Raw genomic sequence first — 25,331 nt, 5'->3', positions numbered from 1 at the left:
ATCTTTGCCATTTTCTGCCATATTGGGGAGGCGATTGCATCCATCGGGTTGAGTAGGGGGGGTCGAGGACTTGGCACTGAGGGAGGGTGTGGAGGGGAGGAGGGGGGTTGATTGCATCCATGGGGTTGAGGACTTGGCACTGAGGGAGGGGGTGGAGGGGAGGAGGGGGGTTAATTTAATCAAATATCTATTCTTTGCATAATATTGTTGAAGTTACATTTTGCACATTCTGTGGGAACCTGAAATGTTAACATAGCTTTGATGCACTTCATCATTAAGGTTAAAGGAATCTGATTACCTTCCAGCTAGGAGAAAGTCAGCTCGTTTCAATAGAGAGGGCCTTGGTAAGACTTAGTCATGCTGGAAAACCTATGGTATGCAAGAGGAACCAAAGACAGTTCTGATCCAGTGAATTGAAAGTGTTCATTACATTTCTCATCAATTTCCTGAGTGTGAGTATCGATCATTGATCTATGTTTCAGGTGAACCCTGCCTATTGTTGTCTGCAAGCTGAACGCCATCAGCAAATTCTGGATACAATTTAACAGGATCCATGCAAGAAGTGATATTCTATACAAGTTACGACTGAAGTAGTTACTGTATCGGGAGATTCTGATTAGTTGAAGTAAGGTGCACATTTCTGAGAGGTATAATCACCACATAATCTAAAGGTCTATATAACTTGGTCAAAGTTCCAACGTCAGGTCATCACCACTGAAAATGCCAGGGATGGTACATCAGAGGGTGTATTGACAAATACCAATGACCTTGATATAAGCTGGGTGTAGAAACATCTTCTTCTTGTACTTATTGACCTTGGTTCTGGGCATCCTAAAGGTTCAGTCGGTGCATATCGAGGAACAACTATCAAAGTAAGTATTATAGATTATATTGTCACATGAGTACACATGAAAATGATCATGAGAACATCTTATGTGTGCTGCATCACCCAGTTTTGGGCGATGATTCGCTGCAAGGTCAGACGGTATAAAAGGCCCAAGTGAGATCTTTGCCAACTTCTTTTGAGGTACAGTGGCCTGCAAAAGTGTTCACCCCATCCAAAGTTTTCACATTTTGATGCTACCCGAGCTTGTTTCATGATGCTTTTAAATCAAACTTGATATATAGTCTTCTTCACAAACTACTCCTTCACAAAGCTGGCCTCTATGACAGATGCTGACAGATGGCAAGAAAAAGGCCATTACCCAATATGACGCATCTAAAAGCCCGTCTGGAGTTTGTGAAAAAGCATCTTTATGACATGGCAGGAATGTGGAGAAAGGTTTTGTGGTCAGACAAGACAAAGATTTAACTTTTTGGTTTAAATTCAAAGTGCTACATCTGAAGCAAGCCTAACACTGCACATAACCCAGTCAACACCATCCCTACTGTCAAGCATGGTGGTGGTAGCATCACATTATGGGGCTGCTTTTCATCAGCAGGGACTGGCAAGCTTGTCAGCATACAGAAGGGACAATGGACATTTCAAAGTATGGGATAATCCTTGATGAAAACGTGCTTGAGTCGGCCATGAATCTGAAACTGGGTAGGAGATCCAGATTACAGCAAGACAATTATCTGAAGTAAAAAGCTAAAGGCACACCGGAGTGGCTGAATAAGAAGAAAATAAATGTTCTTGAGTGGCCCCATCAAAGTCCTGACTTGAACCCAATTGAACATTTATGGTGAGACGTGAACATTGCCGTCAATTGACGATCCCCCATTGGCAGAACTAGAGCAATTTTCAATTGAAGAATGGGCAAAGCTTTCACCATCTCACTGTGAAAAGCTGGAAAGTTAGAGCAAGAGACAGACCCAGAAAGACTCATAGCAGTCATTGCTGCAAAAGGTGCCGCCACCCAGTACTGACCCAATGCTGAATACCTTTGCGACCAGTGAATTTTAATTTGTATGTGTTTTTGCAGGAATTCCTGACATGTAACCTTCGAACCTTCAACTACGTGTTTAGTTTGATATCTTCAGTTATGAATAAAAAAGTGATGTTATTGAATAAAGAAGGTTATTTTGATCTCTTTATTTATGAATGAAAAAATTGAAAAAATTGTTTCTACATAATTCGTAATTCATCTAAATGTGGCATTATTGGCAGGTGGAGAATACCTTAGCGGACCACTGTGTAAAAACATGCGTCTGGAAAATTGTACATTAAAAAAAAAAAAAATTGGCTGACTTTACAAAACCATTTATTTCCTACCAATTCCACTTTATACTTTTTAGTGAAAGCCACCAAATGAGACCGAAATGAATAATCCGTTTTAAGGCCATGTTTCCCCGCCAGAGCAGGGGTTAGCCTTGCGGGCCCCATATGGTTCCCTTATTATTATTTTTTTGCGGGAATGTTTTATGGCCGGATGCCCTTCCTGACTCCAACCCTTTAGTCACCTCTTACGGCACGCAGGTACACGGTGTACCTATTCTAAATCGGGGTACACACCGGGCAAATGAGACCGAAATAAACAACAACAAAAAAACAAACCTTAATATCTGCTTATTGACCTATCCAATAAAAAAACCTCACCAAGCCGACTGAAGAACTTTTTTGAAGATGAAGGAAAGTGGTTGTTTTGTTGCCCTTGACTGGTGCGCCTCCTGGTGCTCACGTAATGCAGTTGCGAATATTTGTGCATTATTGAAAGCTGAAGCTAAATCTTTCATGTAGGTCATAGCAATATCATTGCAGTCACTTGAAAAGAAAAACATACTTGTTCTATAATCCATGTTCACACATTGATTATAAATGCATGTGCATGAATACTCCATTTTATATTCATCTGGGGTCACAGTTGTCACATGATGTTTTGGGCGTGAGAACATGAATTGTGAGGACCTCGGTTGTCTGGGCTATTGAAACTGTTCACACGTGAAGCAATTTGATTTGGAAGTGTGTGGAAGGGTAATTGTACAAAAAAAAAAAAGACGTGTGTGTGTGTGTGTGTGTGTGTGTGTGTGTGTGTGTGTGTGTGTGTGTGTGTGTGTGTGTGTGTGTGTGTGTGTGTGTGTGTGTGTGTGTGTGTGTGTGTGTGTGTGTGTGTGTGTGTGTGTGTGTGTGTGTGTGTGTGTGTGTGTGTGTGTGTGTGTGTGTGTGTGTGTGTGTGTGTGTGTGTGTGTGTTTTTTATTTTATTTTAATCTTGCACATCTTATCATCTTTTTCCTGTATCGTGATGCAGTGAATTAACATTGAATTTGGACATGGAAACATGATAATTGTGTATATGTATATGTATATATATATATGTATACACGAGGAAGAGCACCCGTCCCAAGTGACAGGAAAAGCTAGCAGAGGATCCCAATCCCCTCTCCTTCGCCCAATCCCTTCACCCTCCTCCCCACTCATTTTCACATGCGTTTGATTGGAATACGTAACCATGCCAATGGTTTGTTCAACCAAGTAAGTCGATTACCTTTCCAAAGGTAGATGATCATGTGAAGGTACAGGGTTTGGGAGTTCAAAACTGCAAACAGACGTTTTTGGAGGGAAACACGTTGCCAGTGAAAGAAGACGTCATAGTGTGTGGACATGCATATAATAAAACGCTCTGCTGGAACCCGTATCAATAACATTCGCTACATGGACGGCAGTCTTGCACACTTGTGGCACTATTTTATTAGTAAACAATTAATATTGATAAAGTGATGCACAATAAAAGAATACTGGATTTCTCCTTTTTGTCCCCCGTCGCACAGTGGAGCGAAACGGGGACTATGGTTTCCCCCTCCGTCCGTGTGTCCGTCCGTCCGTCCGTCCGTGCGTGTTTGCGTGCGTGCGTGTTTGCGTGCATGCGGGCGTGCATGCGTAAGCGAAGGACCGAATCGAATTTGGTGTGTGGGTGCAACCCACGTCAAAATCCAAGATGGCCGCCGCCATGTAAGTCTGATGCCATGTATGTCTGAACCTTGTGAGATGAATATCTTGAAAAATAAGCGAAGTATCAACTTCTAATCTGGTGTGTGGGTGTATCTAGGCATAAGGAAGAACGCTATTTAAAATTGGGTCGCCACGTCAAAATCCAAGATGGCCGCCGCCATGTAAGTCTGAACCTTGAGATGAATATCTTGAAAAATAAGCGAAGTACCAACTTCTAATTTGGTGTGTGGGTGTATCTCGGCATAAGGAAGAACGCTATTGAAAATTGGGTCGCCACGTCAAAATCCAAGATGGCCGCCACCATATACATGTCTGAACCTTGTGAGCGAAATATCTTGAAAAATAAGCGAAGTATCAACTTCTAATCTGGTGTGTGGGTGTATCTCGGCATAAGGAAGAAGGCTATTGAAAATTGGGTCGCCACGTCAAAATCCAAGATGGCCGCCGCCATGTATGTCTGAACCTTGTGAGTGAAATATCATGTCATAGCATGTTTTCTGCGTCTTCAACTTTGTCGACTCACATCACTTCACCGACGGGGGACCTAGGCGTAACGCTTGTTTATAAAGCATCATCAAGCTAAAGCTAAATTCTTCTTTTTTATACATATTTATTAGCAAAAGTACGTAGTTGAAGGAGTTGTATTAAGAAAATTACATTTTTATTTTTATTTTTCTCATTTAATTGATTACCCGCACACATAAGCATGGAACTCACGGCCCTCCTTACGCCATTCACTCACACGGAACAACTCACAGCATTCTTCATACTGTTAACACACACGGAACATCACACTACTCACTCACACAATTCACTCAAAAGTTTTCCTTGATCGCTCCCTTGCACCACTCTATTTCAGTAAGAATTGAACAGACTACCAAGTTTGGACCATGTCCAGACAGCTATTTTCATTTGCAAAAACAGAAACTGCATAAAAATATTTTATTCACTCAATTTATTTTATGCCGGGAGCAAATCCCGCTATAATCTTTAATTGACTGGCTGACACGAACGCACGCACGCAACCTTTTTGTCCCCTGTCGCACCGCGGAGCGAAAGGGGGACTATGGTTTTCCCCTCCGTCCGTGTGTGTCCGTGCGTGCGTGTGTGCGTGCATGCGTAAGCGAAGGACCGCATTCGAATTTGGTGTGTGGGTGCAACCCACGTCAAAATCCAAGATGGCCGCCGCCATGTATGTCTGATGCCGTGTATGTCTGAACCTTGTGAGCTGAATATCTTGAAAAATAAGTGAAGTACCAACTTCTAATCTGGTGTGTGAGTATATCTCGGCATACGGAAGAACGCTATTGAAAATTGGGTCGCCACGTCAAAATCCAAGATGGCCGCCACCATATATATGTCTGAACCTTGTGAGCGAAATATCTCGAAAAATAAGTGAAGTACCAACTTCTAATCTGGTGTGTGGGTGTATCTAGGCACAAGCAAGAACGTTGTTTAAAATTGGGTCGCCACGTCAACATCCAAGATGGCCGCCGCCATGTATGTCTGAACCTTGAGCTGAATATCTTGAAAAATAAGCGAAGTACCAACTTCTAATTTGGTGTGTGGGTGTATCTCGGCATACGGAAGAACGCTATTGAAAATTGGGTCGCCACGTCAACATCCAAGATGGCCGCCGCCATGTATGTCTGAACCTTGAGTGGAATATCTTGAAAAATAAGCGAAGTACCAACTTCTAATCTGGTGTGTCGGTGTATCTACGCATAAGGGAGAACGCTATTGAAAATTGGGTCGCCACGTCAAAATCCAAGATGGCCGCCTTGCGTCTTCCACTTTGTCAACTCGCATAACTTCACTGACGGGGGACCTAGGTGTAACGCTTGTATTATTACACATGTATAATATAGGGTGTGTGTGTGTGTGTGTGTGTGTGTGTGTGTGTGTGTGTGTGTGTGTGTGTGTGTGTGTGTGTGTGTGTGTGTGTGTGTGTGTGTGTGTGTGTGTGTGTGTGTGTTTATATATGTATATATGTATGTGTATATGTATATATTTATTTATATATATATATTTATATATGTATGTATATATTTATTAATATATTTATAAATATATTTATATATGTATGTATTGTTACGGATTCGGCACTTCCGTGGTTGTGGTTTTCATCCACTTGAGACATTTCTGATTCGAGGTATTATGGTTATTTTTGTTTAAGGGAAATGGTTATTGTGGTTAAAAGGTTAAAAGCGTTCATGGTAAAAAAAAAAAGAGACAGGAAGCCGGATCGAGAACCAGAAGATGACGAGAGAGAAGAGGAAGAAGGCGTGAGGAGAAAATTGGAAGAAGACGCGTGTCTTGAAGCTCCGTAGCGAGCGTGATCGAACGAAAGCCGCGAGTAACCTTTGAGTCTCCTTGAAAGGACTTTCCTGCGATAGGTTATCGCTGGAGGATTGAGAAACCTGCGTAGTCAGGTATAGGCGTTGAGCTTCTGGAGAATCCTCGCCTGGGCGCTTCGACTCAAGTAAGAGCCGTCGGCCATTTTGAACCGCGCGCTTCGTTCCCCGAAAAAGGTGTTGCTACGCGTCAGCTTTTCTCAACATCCGGTCCTCTGCCGGGGATGTGTGTGCACAAAAGCGGCGTTTGAAGATTACGCTGCGGTTCGCTGATTGAACTGTGAATGTACACGTCTGGTTCGCACCTGTGGGATTTCCCTTTTCACCGCCAGTTTGCGGTTATTTACCTTTTCACTGCCAGTTTGCAGTTGGTTTGGACCACGGGACTGTCCACGCCTTGCCTACGCCTCATTACTCGCCTCATCGCCTCTTCGCCTCATCGCCTCATCCCTACTCGCAGGAGGGGATTATCTTTGAGTTATAGAGACATTGGGGAAGGTTCTTTTCCACTCACCTGGAGCACAGTGAGTTACCTTATGCATGTTAGCTGATGGTACCATCATAGGAGATATTGATTGTACTGGATTCCTATTATTTTTGTACTGTTATTTGTGTGTGATTTTTAATACAACATTTGTTCGTTTAAAATCATTGGTGTGGTTTCACTGTTGATTTCTAATATAGAATAACATATTTTTCTGCCGTGGCTCCTCTCGGGGTTCGGAGGTATACCGAGACCAGGAGGTCGGGGAGGAACACGTAACAGAAATTGGGTGCTCGTGCAATTGACTCGTGGGCTCGAAATTGGGTCTTCGTCCGGGATTAAAAATTCCCGAATAACATTCGTTCGGGATTGACCCAGATTGAAATTGGGGGCTCGTACTGTGGATTAAATTCCCTAAATTTCATCCGGGAAAGAATTCCCTAACATTCCCAGAATTCCCAAATTTGGAAAATTTTCCAACATTCCCAAATTTTTCAAAAATTGGTAAATTTTTGTGTGAAGGTTAACAGGTGTTAACGGATAGTCACCATGGTGTTTGACGTAGGAAAGTTTGCGGCGTCCCCTAGTGAGGCACAGTTCCAAGGATTAAAAAAATCGGACCTCTTGGTATTGGCCAGACATTTTAGCTTGGAGGTCCGAGCGAATATGAGGAAAGCAGAGATGCAGAGATTGGTGATAGAATATGTGGTGGGACAAGGAACATGCGAAGAGGGAGCCTTGGATTGGTTACCCGAGAAACAAGAAAATGTGGAGCTCCGGAAACTGGAGATGCAATTGCAGAGCCAGGAAAGGTTGGAAGAAAGAAAAGCGGAGGAAAGGAGAGTCGAACGAGAACTCCAGGAAAGGTTAGAAGAGAAAAAAGCAGAGGAAAGGAGAGTTGCAAGAGAACTCGAAGAAAGAAGAGCAGCACAGGAACGAGAACTCGAGGAAAGAAAAGCAGAGGAAAGGAGAGTTGAACGAGAACTCCAGGAAAGGTTAGAAGAGAGGAGAGAAAAGCCGAAAGGGAGTTAAGGGAACGTGAATTGGTGCTTCAGCAGGAAATTAAACTCAAGGAGCTGGATTTAATGAAAGAACGGGGAGAGGTACCATCCATGCCGACTGGTTCGACACCGAGTCAGAACACCTGGGATGTTGGCAGACATGTGAAGCTGGTTCCACCCTTCAATGAAAAGGAGGTAGCCAATTTTTTTTCACACTTTGAGAAAGTGACTCAACTGATAAAATGGCCTGAGGAGTCCTGGACCATGTTAGTGTAAAGTGTTCTGGTGGGTAAAGCTCAAGATATTTATTCGGCTTTACCGATTGACCAATGTGCAAATTATGAGATAGTGAAGAAAACCATTCCCATAGCCTATGAATTGGTCCCTGAAGCTTACCGGCAAAAATTCCAGAATGCCAGGAAGAGGGAGAGTGAGACCCATGTGGAGTTTGCCAGAATGAAAGAAACCATGTTTGATCGGTGGTGTGATTCAAAAGGGGTTGGGAAAGACTTCGAACTATTGCGACAATTGATCCTGGTGGAGGAATTCCAACAGTGTGTCCACGCGGACATTAAAGTACATTTGGAGGAGAGGAAGGCATCAAAGTTGTATGAGGCAGCAACCATGGCAGATGACTATGCCTTAACACACAGGATGGGGTTCCACAAACCTAACTTTTCACCTAGACTTAGCCAGGGGAGCTATGGTACATCAGGGGCGGAGAACGAAAATTCATGGGGGCGGCCTCGAGATGACTATGAGGACCACTCTGATACCACGACTTCTAGAAATCAGAAGACGACAGTTCCAAGGCAGACCTATCCTCCGGGGGGCTCGAGACAAACCACGAGTTTCTCCTCCGGGCCTACTTGCGCTTTTTGCAATAAACCTGGACACTTGATGTCCCGATGTTATGTTATGGGAAGGCAAAATCAGGAGCGGAGTCAGACGAGTACAACTCCGAATGCATTGTCAAATGTGAGAAATCGCCCTCAACAGGGTTACCAACCATTTATTTCAGAGGGGTTTGTGTCATTGGATGGAGACTCGACTAAGCAGAAACCAGTTAGGGTATTGAGGGACACAGGAGCACATCAGTCTTTGATGCTTGAAGGCATTTTGCCATTGTCAGAGAAGACAGCAACTGGGGTTAGGGTTCGCCTACAGGGGGTTGGTGGCTCTGTTAAACCTCCACTTCATGTCATCCATTTAGAATCAGATTTGGTGTCAGGACCGGTCACCGTAGGTTTGCAAGCCACTCTTCCTGTAGCGGGAGTATCTTTTGTTATCGGGAATGATTTGGCCGGTGGTCAAGTTTCTGGTAACCCGATGGTTGTTAAAAAGCCCAGAAGGGAAAATAACCCCACACCAGTTAGGGATGGTGGCAAATTTGGCAAGTTATTTGTAGGTGGACTGAACTTCAAAACAAAGGAAGAAGTTCTGACCTCTGTCTTCAGCAAATATGGACCGCTTTTGGAAGTGCGGCTGGTAAAAGACAGGGAAACGCAAAAGTCAAGAGGGTTTGGCTTTGTCACGTTTGAAAACACAAAGGACGCCAAAGAGGCAGAGAAGGATTGGAATGGCAAGGATTTGGATGGTCGGACCATAGCCGTAGAGAAGGCAGGCCGTAGGCGTCGAGGGGGCTACAGAAGAGGAAAACGTGGCGGTAGTTTTGGTGTTGGCCGCAGTCGATATAACTGTGGAGGCTCCCAGAGTTACGGCAGCTCCCGAAGGAATGATTATCAGGGTAGTGGCCGAGAAGGAGACCGCTATTCACGTGACTACAGTGACAAGCGGTCCAACCGTGATTATTACGAAAGTTAGAAAGAGGGGAAGCACTGAATGCTGCGGAGCAGCCGAGCAAAGATTCCTACACGGATTAACCGTGAATGCCACGTTCCTAAAGGCGTCCATGTAGTGAAGTTTCCTACACGGATTAACCGTGAACTCCACGTTCCTAAAGGCGTCCATGTAGTGAACTTTCCTCCACGGACTAACCGTGAACTCCACGTTCCTAAAGGCGTCCATGTAGTGAATACCTCCAGGCCTCACCACCCTGGAACCTAGCTTTCAGCTCGGCCTCTCGGGAAAAGTGCTGTAGATTTGCTTGACTTTGGATTTTGATCACGACCCCTTAACCTTCATTCAAAAGAAACTAAAAGTAAAAAAATCAGAGGGTGATGAGATGGAGTTTGGCTTTGCAGGAGTCTAACTGGGAAATTGAACATGGAAAGGGCAGGGACAATGTCGTTGCTGATGCGTTGTCCAGAGTGAATTAACTTTGGAAATCTCTGTGGGTTATTCGAAGTTTTGTTGCTTTATTTTTGGGAAATATTGATTATTGTTGCTCACGGGAATTGATGATTTGGGTTGAGTTTACTTTTGGTTTGTTTAAAGACTTTGCCTGCAAAGAAAGTTTTCGCTCTGTTCAAATTTTCTTTCTTGAGGGGGGGGAAGTGTTACGGATTCGGCACTTCCGTGGTTGTGGTTTTCATCCACTTGAGACATTTCTGGTTCTAGGTATTATGGTTATTGTTGTTTAAGGGAAATGGTTATTGTGGTTTAAAGGTTAAAAGCGTTCATGGTAAAAAAGAGACAGGAAGCCGGATCGAGAACCGGAAGATGGCGAGAGAGAGGAGAGGAAGAAGAAGGCATGAGGAGAAAAGTGGAAGAAGCCGCGTGTCTTGAAGCTCCGTAGCGAGCGTGATCAAACGAAAGCCGCGAGTAACCTTTGAGTCTCCTTGAAAGGACTTTCCTGCGATAGGTTATCGCTGGAGGATTGAGAAACCAGCGAAGTCAGGTATAGGCGTTGAGCTTCCGGAGAATCCTCGCCTGGGCGCTTTGACTCAAGTAAGAGCCGTCGGCGATTTTGAACCACGCGCTTCGTTCCCCGAAAAAGGTGCTGCTACGCGTCAGCTTTTCTCAACATCCGGTCGTCTGCCGGGGATGTGTGTGCACAAAAGCGGCGTTTGAAGATTACGCTGCGGTTCGTTGATTGAACAGTGAATGTACACGTCTGGTTCGTGCCTGTGGGATTTCCCTTTTCACCGCCAGTTTGCGGTTATTTACCTTTTCACCGCCAGTTTGCGGTTGGTTTGGACCACGGGACTGTCCACGCCTTGCCTACGCCTCATTACTCGCCTCTTCGCCTCTTCGCCTCATCGCCTCATCGCCTCATCGCCTCATCCCTACTCGCAGGAGGGGATTATCTGTGAGTTATAGAGACATTGGGGAAGGTTCTTTTCCACTCACTTGGAGCACAGTGAGTTACTTTATGCATGTTAGCTGATGGTACCATCATAGGAGATATTGATTGTACTCTTGATTCCTATTATTGTTGTACTGTTATTTGAGTGTGATTTTTAATACAACATTTGTTCGTTTAAAATCATTGGTGTGGTTTCACTGTTGATTTATAATATAGAATAACATATTTTCTGCCGTGGCTCCTCTCGGGGTTCGGAGGTATACCGAGACCAGGAGGTCGGGGAGGAACATGTAACAACTGGTCTCCCATCTCGACCGCCTCTGACATCACCTCATCCTGGGAATTTTTCCAAAGTAAATTGCTCTCTCTCATGCACAGATTTATCCCATCTCGTCTTCAGTTGTCATACCCTTCCTCCCGTCCATGGTACACGGAATCTTGTGGTGAGGCTGTTGCCCAGAAACAACTTGCCTTCGTCTCCTGGAAAGCAAATTCAACGGAAGGAAATCTCATTTCCTTTAACAAAGCCCGAAACAAGTGTGTCCACCCTCAGGAGAGCCAGAAAACGATATCTCTCCGTTCTCAAGACCGAACTCTCTCATCTGTCTCCCTCTTCCAAATCCTCGTGGCGTCTGGTCAAATCTGTTTCTGGTGTTTGTTCCCCCTCCATCCCCTCCCTCACCTCAAACGGCTACACGACTGACTCCGCACGTGAAAAAGCTGAATGCCTCAACTCTGTGTTTGCCTCTAAATCTTGTGTCCCAAACCCATCCCTCTCTGTACCCACCGTACCTAGTCGTACCCAGCTGCTCCTGGACTCTGTGTCCTTTCCTCCTGACAAGGTGGAAAAGTTTCTGTCAACCCTCGACTGATTCTGCAACTGGACCTGATGGCATCAGCCCACGGGGCATAAAATCCTGTTCTTCCGCTCTTTCACTCCCTCTCTCTGTTCTCTTCACCCTCTCTTTTGCTCAAGGTCATCTGCCATCTGCTTGGAAATCAGCCAACATCAGCGCTTTGCACAAAAAAGGTGCAAAAACATATCCTAGCAACTACAGACCAATCAGCCTTCTCCCAATTATCAGCAAAGTCATGGAATCCATCATAGCCTCGGATATGAAATCTTTCCTCTTCTCCAATGGCTTGATCTCTGATCATCAATTTGGTTTCAGACCTGGTCACTCTACTCTGGACATGCTGCTTCTGCTTTCTCAACAATGGATGGAAGTCCTCAATGCCAAACAGGAAATTAGAGCTGTCTCCCTTGACATATCACGTGCCTTCGATACAGTCTGGCACCCCGCCCTGCTCACCAAACGCTCCTCCTTTGGTATCCATGGAAATCTACACGCATGGCTGGCGGACTTCCTCTCTAGTCGTAGTCAACGTGTGGCCCTGAATGGGGTTCTCTCGTCTCCTCTTCCTGTTCAGGCTGGAGTTCCCCAAGGCAGTGTTCTGGGCCCTGTGCTTTTTCTGGTCTTCATCAATGATCTCTCTGACTCTTGAAAATCCTCTCTATCTCTTTGCTGATGACTCCACTCTCTGCCGCTCCATTCCTCATCCCTCAGATCGGCAGTCTGCAGCCTCCTCATTCTGAAGACCTGGACAAAATCACAGACTGGGCAAACAAGTGGAACATTTCTTTCAATCCTGACAAATCTCACACTCTTACGATGTCTCTCTGAAAAGACCGACTGGACAACCCTCCCATCACTTTCTGAATAATCCTCTCCAAGAAGTTCTGTCACTCAAGCTTTTGGGTCTCACTATCTGCCATGATCTTTCCTGAGAAAACCACATTTCCAAGCTGGCCTCCAAAGCCAGTCGCCGACTGACCATCCTCCGTCGTGCGAAGTCCTTCCTTGGCACACCTGAGCTCCTCACCACATACAAGGCTTTCATCCGCAGCTCAATGGAGTACTGCTCTCCCCTCTGGGCTGGTGCTCCTGCCTCACACCTAGCTCATCTTCACGCTGTTGAAACCAAAGCGTTCAGAATCATTGGAATCTCCCGCGATGAAGCTATCTCTGAGGGCCTTTCAATTACTCACCGCAGGCAGGTTGGTGGTCTTTCCGTCTGCTACCGACTCCTCTCTGGCATTGCTCCCCCAGCTCTCTCTGGGCTCTGTCACCCAAATATTCCTACAGGTCGCACAAGATCTGCCTGCAACCCTCTTATGGTTAAACTGCCAAAATCAAGATTCTCTGCTCACCTTCACTCCTTCATTCCTCTTTTCCCCCGCCTCTGGAACAAACTCCCTCACTCTCTTCAATCCCACTCCTCCCTCCAGGTCTGTAAAACAGCTGTTCACCACCATCTCTTATCTTCCCCCATCCAAAACCTTGATCTTTTCTACCCCCGCTAATTTCACCCCAAATCCACTTGTTTGAAATACCAACTTCTTTCCTGGAAGTCCTTGGTGTCCTTGTGTTTTATACCTCTCCCGCCTCCCCCCAAGCCCTCTCCCGCCTCCCCCCCAAGCCCTCTCCCTCCCACACATCTCCCGATGTCCCTGCTCTCAAATGATGTTTGTGTGCTTACCCTTCTCTCCCCATCTTGTCTACCGCTCCCTCTTTTTATATATTTTGTTTGTCTGATTTTTTTTGTTTTTTTTTGTGTGATAAATGTTAGCTCTTTCACGAGCCTCGATTCTGTATACAAAAAAAAGAAAAAAAGAAGAAAGAAAGCAGTGGCAAGAGCTTCCTGTAGGTCCCGTGATGACATTCTGGGGTTTTTAGAGACTTCTTTCAGCATCTTGCGGTCTGCTCTCGGGCTGAACTTGCTGGGGCGGCCTAGCCTGAACAAGTTGGCAGTTGTTTGGAATCTTCTCCACTTGTAGATGATCTTCCGGACAGTCGAATGATTGATTTCAAATTGTTTGGAGATCTTTGTAAATCCCTTCCCAGACTCGTAGGCATCTATAACTTTCTTTCTGAAGGCCTCAGAGAGCTCTTTTGATCTAGGCATGGTGAATGCCGCACACTTCAACAACAGAGCAAACCAAACTAAATGTCTGAGGTTTAAATAAGACAGGTTCCTCCAAGATCCTCTCTAACGATGTTCTAATCATTTGTACCTGAGCTGGTGCACCTGATTCTAATTTTAGGTATTTGAAGTCGTGATAAATGTAGTATAGGGGTGTACTTACTTTTTACACATGCGAAATTTGCATTTATTTTTATTTAAATTATACAATGGACTACAAAATGTAAATGTTTCATGATATTTGTTATATTATATCACCTTCATCTATCAATATTGTTGAAATGAAGATCAAATAGCTGTATGTTGAAATATGTTGAAAAAGCCAAAACTTTACATGGGGTGTACTTACTTTTTCACGTGACTGTATATACATACATACACCCAATCACGTCTGTCTCCTGTAAATGAAAGGAATAACCAATCAGCTCTCAGTTAATCAATTACCCCAGATGGCTGATATTTTCATTGATCAACTCTCGTGCTCTTCCAGCCGAAGAAGGATTTCTAAAGCAACACAACTTCAGCTTCTTGTTTCAAACATTACCTTGGTTCCTCTATGACTGCAGACATTCACAACTAGCACACGCATGAGAATCCCATTGATACACACCCTCCTGAGTCACCGGACCGTTTTCATCATTTATTGGTGGGTCCTCAGTGACAGCGTCGACAAAAGCGCATACCACCGAGTCTCCACGTGCAATGCCAATAGCAGTCAACATATATAAATAACAAGATCCAATCACATCTCTCACCCATAATTAAAGGGAATAACCAATCAGCTCTCACCTAATGAATTATCCCAGGTAGCTAGAATTTCCATAAATTCACTAACACCCATGCTCTTCCAGCCAAAAAAGCTGCTATAGCAACGACGACAAGCTACACAAGATAAGGCCTTCGGAGTAAAGTGTTTGGGGGTAAGAGATGTGATTGGGTTCCTGTGGAAGAACCCATGTGGGGGAGTGGGGGGAGTTATGTGGGTCTCTACTTCAAAGAACTTAATTAAAGGAGGTCCTGTTCCCTGAATGACCATGCACAGGGTTTTATTACCAAATCGTTTATTACAACAGAGGAACGCCGCAAAACTGAGGTAACAGATATAAAGTAAATTCCTTGTTCGAATCAGACAAATATTATCTGCTGTCTTCATTCATACAGGAGACACAGTAGTTGGTCAACGAGACAGATAATGTAACCTGAGCCACAAGGTAATGATTTCTCCCAGCTGCCAATCTGCAAATGGTGGAACCGTGAATAGCAGGGATTTACTGATAATAATATTTCTCAAAGCAAGAGAAATCTCCTGCGCTGAAGCTGAGTCTGTGGGCCTATCAATTTCCCACCGCAGACACATTGGTGGTCTCTGTCTTTTCCCACCTCATTTCTGGTCTTGCACCCTCTGCCCTGACCTTGATTTGTCCCCTTCATCCACCACCCACTCAGTTTCTGCAAGGTGCATGCAGTCTGCCATGAACCTACTCCTGGTGAAACTCCCAAGATCCAGAACCACTCACCTCCACTCATTTGTTCCTCTTTTCCCACCTGTGAGACCATCTTTCACATTCTCTTTAATCTCCTTTTTCCCTTCAGGTCTTCAAGACAACTTTTCACCACCATCTCAGATATTTTCTGCACCTATTAACCTCCCCCTTCCCCCCCTAAAATCCACACCTCTCCAAATGTACAGTTTTTCTTCCTGAGTTTAGTTCTGTATCCATCTTCTCCACTCTGTGTGTCCTGCCCTGCCCCTCATTCTTCCCGACATCTCTTATTTGTCTAAGTCTCCCTATATTTTGTCCTTCAACCCAGCTGTTGGTATTCCCCTATCTCTTTCTGCTATTCCTTTTGTTCTCTTGCATCCCGATCCATTCTGTGTTTTAGCTCTTCCACAATTTTACCAAGGTGCGCTGGGACCCCAAAACGTTCCACAGGAGGTTTGATGGGGCCAGCCCCAAAACTGAGGGAGTAGTTTGGAGATGGATTGACACTCCTGTTTTATAATTATAGATTACATTGTTTCCTGCTTGTTCGTCGTTGGGGTTATGCCTATTCCTAAATGTTATGAATCTGTAATTACAGGATTTCTCTGACCACTTAATATGGGACTCTGTGAACCCTGGGATCTATACAATCCATAAATGTTAAAAAACATTTTTTGGAGATACTAGATAGAGTAAGGTGAAAGTGAAAATAGGCCAAACTCTATGATGTAATGGTTAGAGCATCTGCTCCGAGTCTGTGAGGTCGGAAGTTTAAACCTTGGCTGAGTCCTAGCAATGATTTTAAAAATGAGAATTACCACTTCCTTGACGTTTAGCATTTAAAAGCTTAAGAGCACGGACAATCCCCATAGGTTGACATCCATGGGGATGAAGAAATTCCTTCTTTGTAAATGCCCTGCTGTGAGTGTGGTGAGAAAGGCGGTGCCATTGTTGTGGTGTTGCTGGTACACAGAGTACCCCAGGAAGTGATAGCACTTCCCCCAATCTCAGTGGTTGTTTGTCTCGTGCATTTGTCTATATTAAATAAACGAACAGGATCATAACTAATGAATTGACATATGTGGGGAAAATTTCACACCCAGACCAGGAATCAAACCCAGGTCATCTGTGAACCACACCAGATGGCAGAACACTGTTGAGCACCAGAAGACCTGCGTTCGATTCCTGGTCTGGGCGTGTAATTTTCCCTCATATGTCAATTAATTTGTCTATATGTCCATGTGTGTTTGTGTTGCAGCTCCACTATGAGCCTTTTGTCCTGTTAAAAGAAAAGGAAAGGCTCCATCGCTTTAAAATGCATATTCTGAAAAATTGGTTCAAACTTGCCTGGTATTCAAAGTTTCAGTTTAATCTCTGCATTTATTGGCAAGGTGAGCCCCTTATTTTGGCTCCATGGGAGAGGCTCATTCAAGCAGTGACATCAGGGGTCCAAGATCCACGTCATTTATAGTGCAATTACAGCAGTTTATTTCTTGCGTACAAATCTCGACTCGAGGAAGGGTGAGGTCATCGAGGGCAAAATGCAACACACTGACAGTGGGGTACAGAGCAAGGGAATATTAGATGCAACAAGGAAGGTAATGAACAAACATGAAAAGAGTAGAGATGGAAGGAAACAATTAAGGGGGTTGGGTGTGGTCGTGTTGATGGGGGTAGTAAAAGATTACAGATTGGGATAGGCGATGAAATGAGATGGCTGGTGGGTATTGCAAACTTGACATTCTGGAGGGAAGCATGGAATTGAACTGCTTCTAAAAAGCAGTTCCACAAATGGGAGAAAAAGAATGCAAGTGGGCAGGAAGCCTGGATTTTGGCTTTTAATAGGGTGAGGCTCTCAAAGAACGTATTCATCTTCGAGCAGCTGGGGAGGGTCAGATGGCTGAGAACAGAAGGAGCAAGACCGCTGAAGAAACTGGAAAACGGAGAGGCCACCGACCTTCCAGTGCCGTGAGAGTATCCATCCTTGTGCTTCTCACTTCATCACTGGTGATGCCAATAACGTATAGAGCTGAAGATGCTACGGAATTGTAGGAGAGACGCATGTAAGTAGGGTTGTGAGCTCATGTCTAAGAGCATTACTCACACTGAGCTATGGGCCCCCAATCCCCCCATCTTGCACCAAGCTTTGCAAATTGGAGTTTGGTATTTGGAGACGCAACATGCTATTTAAATGGGAAATATAGATGAAAATCTCTCTCGGACATGTTTGCACTGCAAGCTGTTCCTTACCATGACGTATCGCTTCCTGGTTGAGATAGAGTACTTGGTTGGCATACACTCCAGAAATGAAGGAGTGTTTGCATTTGGATGAAAAAAAGACACCAACATTAGAAAGGAAATTTGTTTGTTCGAAATTTGTAAAGTTCTGTGTCGATGAAAGTGAAATATTTACCGTTATTATCATAAATTCTGCAGCAGTATTATTTATTGTTATTTTGTTGATGCACACTTGTATTCTGAAGGCGTCTTCGATTGATGTGAAGCCCAATAAAGTTTGAATAAAAACTTGAATGGAAAATATTGCAAGTTTGTCTGTTTCAAAAATCTAAATCGAGACATCTTTCCGATTTTAGTATTTGATCTCTGTGCAAGTCAGCAATGACAAACCAGTTCACAGCATTGATAGCACTGTGTAGAGCCTTCATCCTGCTGTCCAATTCGTCCACATGGCAGGCCTATACAATATCATGGCTGTATGTCCTCTCTGCTGCACAATGCTGTCTCATAATTATACAATGAAACCCCACCTGATACGAATGATGGCAGCACATAAATTAGAAATACACCTGCAAGGCTTCTTTTTTAAAGTTTCGATTCCCTTTTCTGATACTTAGCACAAAAAATAAATTAACCTTACTAAATGGTATTGATCCAATTCACAGAGAATTACTTTTTGGGAACTCGGCCAATAGGTTAATCAGACCTGGTACTTAGCTTGCTACAAACAGCAAGCTTAAAATACGTGTATAATTTTTTTTTTTAACATCAAACATCTATGGCTGAAAAAGCTGGAGAGCATCCCACGAATAATTTTGTGCAAATTGTTTTATAAACTTTTGGGGGAAAACTGACCATATGAAAAGGACTTTTCTGAATAATTTGAAATTTAGAACTAATATTATTACAACTTAAAAATTTGACATTACAAGATAAAAGGTACAATTGAATGTAAGGATAAGTCACAAAATAAAATGTATCATCATCTCCCTCTCCATCACCCACACCTCACATCACTACAATATATATATTTTGTTTTGTATGTTTTTTTTTGTTTTTTTTGTGTACAAGATCGAGGCTCGTGTAAGAGCTAACATTAATCACAAAAAGACAAACTGACACATAAAACATCAGATAAAGGGAGCGGGACACAAGATGGGGAGAGAGAGGGAAGCACACAAGTGCAACATTTGAAAGCAGGTATATCGGGAGATCTGTGGGAGGGAGAGGGCTTGGGGGGAGGAGGCACGGGAAGAGTGGGGGGGGGGGGGGGGAGGGTGGGAGGAGTATAAAACACATGGACACTGCTAGGACTTCCAGAAAGGAGTCGGTATTTCAAAAAAGTGCAGGGTACTGCTTTCAAGGATCTGGGGTGAATTGACGGGGGTAGAAAAGATCAAGGTTTTGGATGGGGGAAGATAAGAGATGGTGGTGAACAGCTGTTTTAAAGACATGGTGGGTGGAGTGGGATTGAAGAGAGTGAGGGAGTTTGTTCCAGAGGCGGGAGAAAAGAGGAATGAAAGAGTGAAGGTGAGCAGAGAGTCTTGATTTTGGCAGTTTAACCATAAGTGGGTTGCTGGCAGATCTTGTACGACCTGTAGGAATATTTGGGGGACAGAGCACAGACAGAGCTGGGGGAGCAAGGCCGGAGAGGAGTCGGTAGAAGACAGAGTGTTGACAGACAGTCTTGGGTAGGTGCAAATGGCTCCTTATTTTTCTGAAAAACTTCTATTGTGGAATTAGATTTTGGTAATAGATGACTGAACCTGCAATTGACAAGCGAAACAACATCCACACTGGATGTTAAAGCGAAATGTTTAACCACTTTCGATTTTTCAACACTATGGAGATTCCTTATGAAAAGTTAATTCAGGTCCTGTACAAAACATATAATTTAGGTGAGAAAAACACACACGACAACCTATCCTAATCAATCAGCACATGGGACATGTAACTAAAATTACAACCTGCAGCTTTCCTAAATAACGTTTTTTTAAAGTGTAAAGTTCACGGTCAAAAAGATGCGTTTTAAAATCGTATAAAATACATTTTAACATGTAGGTATTCCAGTAGGATCGGTCTGATCACCACACCACCATTCTTGGAAGCCTGTTATGTGTGAATAGGATTGGCTTCAAAATAAATCTAAAATCCATTGCTTCATACTGGAGAAAAAAGGCGAAGCATTTTCTGATTCACTGATGGACGACCCATGAGTTATGCATGATGGGCAACCTTGATGATTTGCCTTGATGATGACAATGATGTGTCACAAAGTAATGGTTCTACTGAAAGAATACAAGCGATCAAATGGTATCCTTTGTACACCTGGTGATCTCAATAATTCGTGTTGGGTTTAAAACAAAGTTGCATGATCAGAGATGCATTTCCAGTTGTAATAGTTGGAATTCCCAAGTTGTAAACAGTGATGTTCCAAAGGAACTGATGCAGCAGAAGAATGCATCAGAATGTTTAATGTCAAACCAACATGGTACATATTGGTCTGATAAACCTACCCAGAAAAATCAATGAGTCAAGTGGAAATGCACGGGACCAAAATTAACGAGTTAAATATGTAGTTTTGCTAAAACGTGTAACATGACGCCAACAGGAATTGATTAAATATAATTTTCCACTTGCACAAATTGAGATATTTAATTTCTGAATATCAGAGGTGTATTTAATGAAGCTTGGTCGCAAATATCCGGTTAGTACTGATGGATTCATTCCCCACTTTTATGACTTACGATTTGTAATAACGGCTTCCACCGGGTGGCGCTATACTATACACATTTACATAGAGAGAGTTGTGGTCTTTCCCCTGCACCCCACCCTGAACCCCTGGGACCATGCAATTTTTTTTTTTTTTTTACTCTTAAACCTTCCCATACACCCTAGGAGTACAACCAGTGTAAATTATTTTTCTTACCATCAAGAACCCTTAGCTTGTACAGTACACCTCAAATACAGGAACCATTAAAAAAATCTTTCAGCATTTTTCAACTTTCATCACAATCTATATATCTTCTTCACGAGGTTTATTCCCCAAACCTGTCTCGCTCACAAATGCTTGGTCCATCGACCCTCCTTCTGCACCTGCAGCACCGTATCTTCAACAACCAATAATTTCACCCCTCCAATGATGTCTGTCTCTCTATATCAAAATTTTGGATCATGACAGATCCAGTTGCTGCACACGACCATCAACTCCCCCTCATGTCTATCAGCGATGTCAAACCCCTTCATGTCATTGCTCTCCTCCATGTGACAGGTCATCTTCTACATGCCTGCAACCTCCAAGCCCCACCCAGTCCCTGTGTCCCTCCCTTTTCAGTATCTTTCCAATTCATGTCCCCCCCCCCCCCACCCCCTTTCTGCTTCTCTCTCACCCTACCTCATCCCCCCTCCCACTCTCCCTCACCTTACCTCATCCCCCTCTCCTGCTCCCCCTCACCCTACCTCTTCCTATCTTCCACTTCACCCCACCTATCTTCTCCTCACACCACCCTCTCCCTTCTTACCCTTCACCCTGTCTTCTCCCCCTTCCCCCTTACTCCTCTCACCCCTCACCCCCCTCACCCCACCCTTTCCCTTCTTACCCCTCACCCCATCCTCTCCTTTCTTCCCTCTTGCCCAACTCTTTCCCTTCTCCCCCCCCCCTCACCTCACCCATGACTTCCCCCTTACCACATCCCCTCCCAGCCTTATCCCACCATGCCATTTCCCCCTCTCACCCCTCCTAGCTTTCCATCCACCTCCACCCCTCTCCTAGTGTTACGGATTCGTAACTTCCGTTATTGTGGTTTTCACCCACTTGACATGTTGCTGATATTATGTATTATTATTATTCGCAAACGGTTTATTACTCACGAACGGTTATCAAAAGTTAAAAAGGATAACTGTAAGTGAAACAGGAAACCGAACGAGAAGACAATGAGGTGAAGAGGAAGGAGCAGCGCGAGCAAAGTCGGAGAGGACGCGTGACGTCAGCGCTCCGTAACGAGCCAGGTTTACCGACAGCCGCGAGGGGATTTTGAGTTCCTGGAAGGGACATCCGGCGATAAGAATATTCACTGGAGTGGTGAAATCTGCGTAGACAGATTTGGGGCGCTGAGATTCCGAAGAATCCTCGCTTCATCGCATCGGCTCAAGCCAGAGCCGTCGGCCATTTTGAACCCCGTGCTTCGGACACCTGTGAACGTTTGCTTCGTGTCATCTTCACCCCCAACATCCTACCGTCTGTCGGGGATGAGTGGGTGCGACCGCTTCGTCTCCAATTACGTTGCGGTTTGCTGAGGGAGTGAAGGTGCGCCTCTGGAGGGCGCCGTTGTACAGTTTGGCGGGAAGAGCACCCCTGCCCACTGTACACGCTTCGGAGATCGACTGGAGAGCGAGATTCGGGCTTCGACCGGATTTCGTTCTATCGACCGCTGGAGCGAATCCCAGTCGCTTTGGGAAAAGTCATAGAGACATTGAGGAGTGTCCGTTCATTTGCTGGCAGAGCAGTGAGTTACTTGACTTTATATAAGATATATATAGAGTGCACTCTTAATGGCCATCTGTTATCCCGTTATTCCTGTGTGTAATTTCTAATACAATATTGTTCATTTATAAATCATTGGTGTGGTTTCACTATTGATTTTCAACACAGGGTAACATATTTTTCTGCCGGGGTTCCTCTCGGGGTTCGGAGGTTACCGAGACCAGGAGATTGTAGAGGATCCCGTAACACTAGCTCCCCTCATCCTTCTCCATACCCATGCATCTGTCCAACAGTGCTTCTTTCCCTTTTCCTAACTGTGTAGACCTCAACCATCAGAGACCTTTGCTCCAAACTGACAGATCCATCAATGCAGGCCACTGCTGATAAACAGGACATCATCTGTTTTATATAACAGAATCCTTCCTCCTACAGGATGGCCATTACTCCTTAGCATCACTTCCTTGCTATTGTCTCCTCTCGTTTGATAAGCCTGAACCCCGTCCTGGTGGCGGAGTTGCACTTCACATCAAGAACTCCATTTCTCATGGTCCGTGTACTACTTTACACATCCAAACCCCCAGGAATACCTTTGTGTGCAACCCTCCTCCCTCCTTCCAACACCCCTCCTTCCAACCTTCCCTCTTCGGTGCATTGTACCATCCTCCTAAGAGTGATAACTCTATTTACATCTCTCTCGGCTAATATGGACCATTTTTACCACTCATCCCAACTCTCTCTTCCTCATATGTAGTGATTTTCAATTGTCATCGTGCCAATTGTCTAGGTGTTGGCACCAGCTATGGTGCCATCACCAGCTATGGCACTGCAGCAAAGCATTTCTATGACCATGAGCCAGACTCAGAACTTTCTGACCTGGATTTCCGACAATGGCAAATCCTCCCTTCTAGAATTGGTTAAGACCAACTGCCCTGTTAATATCTACCATTCTTCTTCTGTTTCAATTGGTTCATCTGACCATGCGCTTGTGGGAGTCAACATCTGTCTGACAAATCTCTGAGGGTTTGACACAGCAACTTCCTGATGTCATGCTGGCGTCGTCATGCTAAATGATTCTCAGGAGAGAAAGCAAAATGGCAAACAAGAATGATATGCAGTAACATTTTGGGATATGTCTCAGGTGTGTGCAGGTCCTGGTTGCTCTATGTTCAACAAGTCCATGCAGCATCATCACAGTCTTCTGAAGCTTTTTTGTAAATCTTTTGTCGGAATTGAAATTGCAAGGCATAAATAATATATCGCCTGCTCAATGCACAGTGAAGCTTAAAAATTTAAGAATCTAAAAACTCAAATACAGCCATCAATGGAGCAGGTTCAACGCGAAGAGGAATGTTTTGCGTCATGTTTGATTCCGTTTTGCGAGAAGGACCAGCAACAAAGGAACGGGAGTTTGCTGCTTGAGCTCGGCCCACCGTGTCGATGAATCTGGGAATCTGATTGTGACGACTGCTTCTTTGGTGTGCCGAGGGGTAAGGCCATAGTTTTATCTATTTGTTTGTAAAATTTAATTTGTAGAAAATAACTTTTCTGTCTTGCATCTGCATTCTTGTCTTGTACATGTGCAAGTGCAGATTTCTGTCGTTGCTCATATTCCCATTTCATTAAATTTGTCTTTAATTTGTGTACACTGCTCTTGCTTTCTATTCATTCGTGTCTTTTACTTTTTGCTCATCCATGTAATCTTTAACTTGAGCTTATATAGACATGTACAACTTTTCTTTGAAGAATGACCGCTTCCATTGAAATAGAATCTGAGCATGGCAGCACATTTCGCTCGAAGCAGATCCTTCATCTCCAGTATATCCGCACCTTTCACCTTCATCACAAGCCATGGTAAGTTATTCAATTAGTGGCCATCAAATCATCAAATGCTTACACTTGCTGTCAGAAAGTGGCAGGATTTTCGATCCACATCTCCCCTTTTCATCCATCCCCAAACCCCACACCTACCATTTCACATCTACTTATCCACCAATCTTCTTCCTCTTTTAATGCCCAAAATCACCTAACTTAGAATGATTTCACCCAATGCAAATACTTTTCTTGCTTTCATCTATTTTAAATGTTCTCGAGCAATTAAAGGACAAAGTTTACATTTTGAAAGTAAAATTGTGGCCCACCCTTCGTGAGATAAATTAACCATTTTTTCATCTTTTTGCAATATCGTGCTTTACCTCTTTGTTTCTTTACAGGAAGAAAGACTGAGGACGTGGCCTTTTGTGGTGTATATGCAGGAGTCGGATGCGGCACATCTTGAACTGAAGGAGTGGGATATATTAATAATGTGTAAGAAATGAATGAGTGCTTATTGCCAGAGAGTAAACTTCAGGGACAGCAGATGTGGACTGAGCTCAGTTGCTGCTGTTACTGGAGCCGGACATTGAAGCAAAATACAATTGTAAAAGCAAAGCACGATGCAAAATACTATTTTGTTGTATCTGCACTCTGTTAATAATAAACACAATTACTTTTCAACTTCCTTTGTCCTGAGCATCATGTTTAATTTGTACAACACAATGGAGCTTTTAAAATCCTTCAATAATTTCCTGATTTGTGGATTATTACAACAAAGTAAGGATCATGAAGTGCAACAGTACAAAAAGGAATAAAATGGTAAATCCTGCACTTCAACCTGTAAGATATGCAATATTTTGCCTGGTTCTTAGATATTTTTCCTGGTTCTTGGATATTTTGCCTTGTTCTTGGATATTTTGCCTTGTTCTTGGATATTTTGCCTTGTTCTTGGATATTTTGCCTTGTTCTTGGATATTTTGCCTGGTTCTTGGATATTTTGCCTGGTTCTTGGATATTTTGCCTGGTTCTTGGATATTTTGCCTGGTTCTTGGATATTTTGCCTGGTGTTACATGCTCCTCCCCAAACCCCGGTCACGGTGTACCTCCGAGCCCCGAGAGGAGTCACGGCAGAAAGATGTGTTATTCTGGGTGTCAAAGATCAATGGTGAAACCACACCAATTGTTACCAACAAACAAGTATTGTATTAAGGTCACACAAGAATAACAGTACAATAATAATATTAATCAATTGTACAACCAATATATCATTCCTATGATGGTACCATCAGTTTCGTACAATATAACTCACTGTACTCTAAGTGAGCGAAAATAACATTCCCAATGTCAATGGCCCAGCTTCAAACCAAGGTCGATCCATGCTCCAGTGATCGT

At 43.8% G+C, this 25,331-nt stretch overlaps 1 protein-coding gene and 1 long non-coding RNA gene across 2 annotated transcripts in view; both read left to right on the top strand.

The window, feature by feature from the left end:
• Positions 1 to 25,331, top strand: part of LOC137431149 (POU domain, class 2, transcription factor 1) — a 235,343-nt gene that overhangs the window by 30,473 nt on the left and 179,539 nt on the right. The gene's annotated exons all lie outside the window — the stretch shown is intronic.
• Positions 23,489 to 24,474, top strand: LOC137431158 (uncharacterized). Its single transcript, XR_010985206.2, has 3 exons — positions 23,489 to 23,614; positions 23,871 to 23,978; positions 24,338 to 24,474. It is a non-coding gene; the product is annotated as an uncharacterized LOC137431158 (long non-coding RNA).

This window comes from Myxine glutinosa, chromosome 1 (genome assembly GCF_964187855.1).
Source record: "Myxine glutinosa chromosome 1, kmMyxGlut1.1, whole genome shotgun sequence".
NCBI lineage: Eukaryota > Metazoa > Chordata > Myxini > Myxiniformes > Myxinidae > Myxine > Myxine glutinosa.
Note: the sequence above shows the minus strand (reverse complement) of the source record. Positions and strands in the feature narration are given on the sequence as shown.